The sequence below is a fragment of the Delphinapterus leucas genome, chromosome 14, assembly GCF_059928025.1.
Source record: "Delphinapterus leucas isolate spDelLeu-1000000601 "Yukka" chromosome 14, BTC_Dleu_Yukka2, whole genome shotgun sequence".
NCBI lineage: Eukaryota > Metazoa > Chordata > Mammalia > Artiodactyla > Monodontidae > Delphinapterus > Delphinapterus leucas.
This window is the reverse complement of record NC_143142.1, coordinates 66,691,493-66,698,001: the sequence shown is the minus strand read 5'-3', so window position 1 is coordinate 66,698,001 and position 6,509 is coordinate 66,691,493. Positions and strand designations below refer to the sequence as shown.

Here is a 6,509-nt window from a genome sequence, read left to right as displayed (position 1 = left end):
TCCTAATAGGATAAATTCAATGGAAAACATGCTCTGATCCTTCAGCTGCCTCTTCCTGACATAAACACAGGGAACTAATTAGCAGGCCTGCCCAGGAGGCAGGCAGAAAGGGGTTCATGACAGGACCACAGGCTGGGCAGCCACCATCAGGTAGGACCTCACGACTCACCCTTTGGCCATCACGTCAGGAGCTGGGTCCATATGTCAGTGGAGGGGAAACTGACATGTGGGTGTCTGCCTGGTGTTACCATGGCATCTACTGGGCAAGTAGGTTCTGTTCATGATTTAGCTCCCTTTACATCTGAAAGCCCTTGACATCCCCGCTTTCATGTGACTCTAACAAGAATCCTGCGAAATAAGGAGAATGGAACTGATGACCCCATTTGGCAGATAAGACAATTGAGAAGGAGCTCAGAGAAAACTGGACATTGCACTCCTGGCTCAGCCACTCCTCGTGTGGTCTTGAGCAAGTCTCTTCCCCTTCCTAGGCTTCAGTTTTACCATCTGTGAAATGGAAGGAATGGACAAGGTGATTGGGAGGTCTCCTTATAGATCTCTTATTCTGGGAGTAAGCTACACAAGGAAAAGGACTTGCCTGAGGTCATGCAGTTAATGACACAGAGAAACCAGGGGCCTCTATACCGTGTCTGTTGAGTGAGAGCCATCAGAGCACCCCCATCGCCACCCACTGCCATCTTCCTGACAGTGTGGGCCAACCGGGGCCTCCAGTTGCCCTCTGCCTTGCAAAGACCAACACCCCTGGGATGGTGTGGTAGGGGAACACGTGCTCAGAATGCTCCCTGACTGTGACTTAAAGCCCCAGTGCTGCCAGCTGCTCATTAGAGAAGGCCATTTCCTCCGGCACCTAGTTTACCAGACAAACACAGTGGACGCCTACCCTGTGCCAGGCCCTGCACTAGATGAGGGGATGTGGAAGGGAAGGAGGCTTGCTGTCCACCCGTGAGAAAGTTACAATGGGGAGAGTGAACTCCAGCTGCTGCATCCGAGTCCAGCCCCCCGTCGGATCACAAAGCCCGTCCCTGGCAAGGGGCTGTGGCCCACACAAAGGCACTAGCTGTAGCCCAGGTGAGCGCGATCCTCTTCAAGGCAAGCACAGTATCCATGAAACTTTAGGAGGGGTCAGTTTAGAGCCGTTCACAGGTAGGCACTGTCCTCCAAACACACCAGGAAAAGCAGATGCACACGTCTGACTCCCACCAATTCATTGGCTGGAAGAATGCCGTGCTCTCTCTCTGAGAGTCAAACCTCCCAAGCACATGGAATCAATGAGCCCAACTAGCTTCCTATCTGTAACGTGCTGGCCAATGACAATTCTTCCATTAGTTCAAGACAGTCAACACAATCAACTGGGCCGTGTCTCAGGTACAGGATTAGACTCCCTGGAGGAAACCAAGATGAACATGACACGGCCATCAGGAACTAAGGAGCTCTCAGCCTAGGAGAGCACGGAAGACGCAGACACACACACACAGTAAAACAGAGCAGAGAATGGTGGGCGCTAGAAGATCCAGGTTAGGGGGTGGGGAATTCAAAGGAAAGAATGACTTATTCCAACTGAAGACCCAGAAAGCCTTCGTGAAGGAGACAGCACACAGAAAGGTCATCCATCAAGAAACAAGAAGGCCAAGTTCTCACGTCCCTTCTGCCACAGTCAGCCAAGTAATCTTGAGAAAGCCAATTCTCTCCATTTTAAAATGGACCATTTGCCCGAAGTGCCTCACGGCATTTTGAGAATTAAATGAGAACTGATTTAAATGTACATCAGATAAATAAAGGCACCAAATATAAAGCTTTCGTCATCACTCGGGGCAGAGCAGGGAGGAGGGTAAAAGCAGACAGTATACGGGGGAGGAAGCAGGTGGGGGCACGGGACACCTGCCAAACGCAGCGGTGATGGGAACACCTACTGGGATCGTAGCTGGCTCCAGTGATTTCTTTTTTAACCTCCCACGGCTAATTTTACTGAAGAGAGCACACGAAGAGGAAGTCAGAGCATCTGAATTCCTCTGCATCAGGAAAATGAAAGTTCCAAATGGAGAGGTGGCTCCCCACCCCTGAGTGACAGGAGCACAGCCACCTGCGGTGGTCCGTAAACCTGGGGCTCCTCCCGGGCTCCCAGCATAGGGCCCGGGCCCTGTGTACTCAGTAAATGCTCATTAGATGAAGGGAGGGGGTCCTTACTACTTTACAACGGGCTTTGCTTTCATGTTCCATTTTGATTCACAGCCACAGGCCAGCAGGGCAGGCAGGGAGCATATTATCATCCTCGATCAAAGATGGGGAGACGCAGGCTCGCAGAGGGTGACTGTCCACGTCGCAGTCAGCGCCGTCAGAAGGGAGCCCGCGACTCTGCCTCCTCAGACAGTATCACCTCCTCAGACAACCACACACCTCCTAAGAATTGCTGCCACAGCCAGTCTTTGGCCCAGTGACCACCTTCCCTGATTTTCCCAAACGCTTACCACGTGCTGTTCTGCACACGTTCCCTGTAATACTTAACTTAATCAGACCGTTTCATCGAGGAAGGTCCTATTATGACTCCCAAATGTACTGGTTTATTCCAATTCAGAAGGTGGTTTTGTGCATCCCAGAAATAAGAGTGTCATGGATTCTCTGGTCCTTTTACCAAATAAGAACTGATTTGGATTAAAACCGTTGGTTCAGTTGTTTGGGGTCATTGTTCCTCAGAAGAAAGAGACAAAGCACAGGGAGTTAGGAAGACAGAAGGGCATGATTTTTTTTTTTTTTTTTTACCATGGACATTCCTTCCTACAGAGTTGGCTGTCAGTTTTGACAGATGGCCTGGCTGCAGGAGGGGGGACAGAGGGCAAGCTCACGGTTAAGGCAGCACCAGGGAACTAGAGCCAGCTGGGCTGATTCGAGGTCTGAAATCTGGGCTGGACCCCAAGTTCCAGCCAGTCAGGGTGGGACAGGGAGCCCTGCTCCGCCCACCCCCACCCCGCTGCAGCTGTACCAGGCAGGTCAGCACGTTTCTTGCTGTCCGTGACCTCCTGGCTGCAGGCAAATAGGGTGGCGAGGGAGAGCAGAGGAATGGGGCCTCAGAGAGAAAGCTGAAGCATGTTCAAGGTCAGAGCTCCCCTCCCCTCCCATCACCCACCCCAGCCCCTTGGCTGATAACAGTTTATGGTTCACCTACTTCCTGAGGGATGTATTCATTCTAGTAAAAATTCATGATACAGAAGTTTGGGCAGGAGGCTGGAAAGCACAGCCACTCCACAGCTCTGTTGAGGGGTGCCTGGCTGAGGTGCTCAGAGACTCCCCTAAAGTGGCAGGAACTGAGGTAAGGGGAATAGAATTTCAGAGGACTCCCAGTTCCTGAAGGGCACAGTGGATTACGTAAGAAGAGGTCTGGGGCCTTGAGAACAAGGGTCAGTGTGGCCGGGTCAGCTCTGATCTCTGCTGCTGCTGGAGCATTTAGCCGCCCACCCCGTGGGGGGTCAGCACCTGTGGCTTTAGCGTCACACTAGGGGGCTAGTACATCAGGGGCCTGGGAGAGCCGAGCCATTAGCTGGATAATGTACACCGAGAGTTAGTTTATCAGATTCACTGTTTATGCCTCCGTCCACGGACAGAGAGAATGGAACACAGAGTGGGGCAGCTTTGATGGGAGGAGGGGCTGAGATGAGCCAGAGCAAAAGATTCCAGTGGTGGGAAGCCTCCCAGGGAGTCCTGAGCAGAAAGTAAGCAGGGTAGGTGGTTAGGTGGATGGCAGGAAGAAGAGGGTGCTAGAGGCAAATTCACCAACCGCACAACGTTTTTGGTTTTGTTTTTTGGCTGCGCCGCATGCCTTGCGGGATCCCAGTTCCCCAACCAGGGACTGAACCCGAGCCACAGCAGTGAAAGCCCGGACTCCTAACCACTAAACCACCAAGGAACTCCCCAGCAGCACAATTTTAAAGCCATAGAGTTTAGAGCTGTATCACCTAATCCAACCCTGCTTGTATGGCCTTGAGTCATCGGTCACAGCCACGACTAACGGCCAGAACCATTAGACCAGACTAAGCACCAGAACTTCCCTGCTCCCCCAGCAACAACTTCAGCCCCGTGATCCTTCTAGCACCCTCCAGCCTCCCCCCAATACTGACCCCAGTCCTCTGATTCCACTGGAGCTAGGAATACCCTCTTGAACACCGAGCGTTCTTGAGGATTACACGCACCACCCATATCAGCCATTCTGGACAGACATACCTTGTGTGAATACTGCTGATCAACAATCCTCGCCAACCCGAAATCCCCAATCTTGAGCACGAGGTCCTCCGTGCTGATGAAGATGTTGGCGGGCTTCAGGTCCCTGTGCAGCACGTTGGCGGAGTGGATGTACTTGAGCCCTCGGAGCAGCTGGTACATGAAGAGCTTGGCATGCTCCTCCGTCAGCGTGCCCTGCTCCAGCAGGCGTGCCAGGTCGGTTTCCATGTACTCCTGGACGATGTAGGCCACGCTGAACTTGAACAGCTCGCCCTGCAGGTCGGCACCCTTGGACCCCAGCACCTCATACACCTTCACGATGTTGTCGTGGTCCAGGCGGCGGATGATCTTGATCTCCCGGAGTGCGTGCTTCATGCTGCGGGCGTCGCTTAGGGTGATCTTCTTCACGGCCACCTTCCGGCGGGCCCTGCTGTCCACGGCCGACAGCACCAGCCCGTTGACGCCGAAACCCAGGGGTTGGAAGTCAACGAAGCGCCCGCCAAGGTCATACCCGTAGACGCTGGCGATGCAGTCGCCCTTCTCAGCCATCGTTGGCTCAGTGGTCAGGGGCTGACCGTGGGACGAAGGGGCAGTCAGGAAAGGCCAAGTCCCAGCTCATGGCTTCCCCAGCACACCTCATTCTGTCAAGTCCCAAGGCTGAGGGGTGCTTTTTCTCCGGGTGATGTCACTGCCACCAGCTCCCTGGAGACAAGAGTGGCATATGTCCATACTCGCTGAGCTGCAGAAGTTGGAGGCTCAGACTGTTTCCTTAACCTGTACTGGGAAGGCTGTCCACCAACTCCTATGTATCCTGAGCCTCCCTGGAAGCTTAGAATGGCTCATGATTCTTTCAAATATAGCATCTTGGAAAGAAAAACCAGTCTCCTTATCTATGTGAACGTAAAGTTCTCTATCATGATGGACCACAAAGTAGAGATGCAGAAACTCTCGCCTTTAAATCCTTTGTTAAAAGAGGCTCCTTCTTGCTGAAATGTGGTGCTGCTGCTGAGCTGTGTTCGTTTACTTTCGATGGTCCAAAGCTCAGCGGTATCACAGCCCTCAGCAGCTTGGGAGCTGCCCTCTGTGTCCCGAGCAGTATGAAGAGATCCCAACAATGGATTCTAGAGGCTCGTAGGGACTTCTTTGTACCTCTGCCAGCTCTCCTTTCTACCAGCTCCTCTTAGATTCTGAAACCCAAACCAGTCTGTTGAGCATTGGTGAAGAAAGCTGGAGAAATCCAAGCACCTTTCATGAGCTCTACACCAAGTTACACCTGAAGTCCCAGACCTGAGGGCAGCTCAGCTGTCCAGCCAGGATCCTCTGGAGGCTTCAGATGTAGGCAGCATCCTCTGTCACCCCTTCATCCACACTATCTTGAATGAGACAGTGTTCTGCTGGACCCAGAGAGGCTGGCAGGAACGCAGCATCTTTCAGACCAAGTCTCCTTTCCTGTCAAAGAAACAATGTTGGGTAAATTTCCACACTTCAGCTTCCAGCACCTTCCCACTTGTGTGTCTTTTGTTAACCAGCCCAAGTGTTATTTGATCTGTCCAGCCAGCTGAAACACTGCTTGCTCAGGGGATTCCAGGCTTTGCACTGCCCAGCCACACCGCCTGCTGTGTGCAGCGCTCCCCTGGAAGGGAGAGAAGATGGATTGATTTGATAAGATCATCAACTGGTATGCCTTTTATGTAAATGCCTGCTCCCCGAAGGTTAATATGCACAAACTGTGGGTGGCAACGATCAGCTCTGACCTTTGTGAAAATCATTTGTTATGCTCTCCAGACACACACAGCAGCACTAGCTGAGAAGGGTGAGAGTAAAAAGTAACTAGTTGCAGACAGAAAATAAAGGATCAATAATTTTGTTTTTCTACTTGGACCCCTTTTCTTCCTTCTTTTGCAAATGTCTTTGACTATTTTGAGAGAATTTGCCATGCACTGAGATGTAATTACTTTATATCTCTTGCTGCCCAGGTAGGCAGCATAAGCGTACATACCAGATTATAAGGAAATTTTATTGCCACCCTGGAATAGGGATTTTCTGCACAGCAAAGCAGGGCACAGACTTCTTAGCATGACACCAGGGCTGGCATGGTGAACTGTATTCTTTTTGATAATGGGGACCTAACTCTTCAAAGCAATGAGTCAAATCATATCCTGACTGCTCCCTGGTGGCTGCTGACTCAAATTACAGGCATAGGACCTAAGTGGGGAGAAAAAAATGGCAAAACTAGCAATGTAAATTCAGACCTCTGAAGTAAAGGCAATATCATAGCTTCT

The 6,509-nt window shown here is 51.6% G+C and overlaps 1 pseudogene; it reads right to left on the bottom strand.

Moving 5' to 3' along the window:
- Positions 1–3,584: 3,584 nt before the first annotated feature.
- Positions 3,585–5,167, bottom strand: LOC149747641 (mitogen-activated protein kinase 4 pseudogene; annotated as a pseudogene).
- Positions 5,168–6,509: the final 1,342 nt, after the last annotated feature.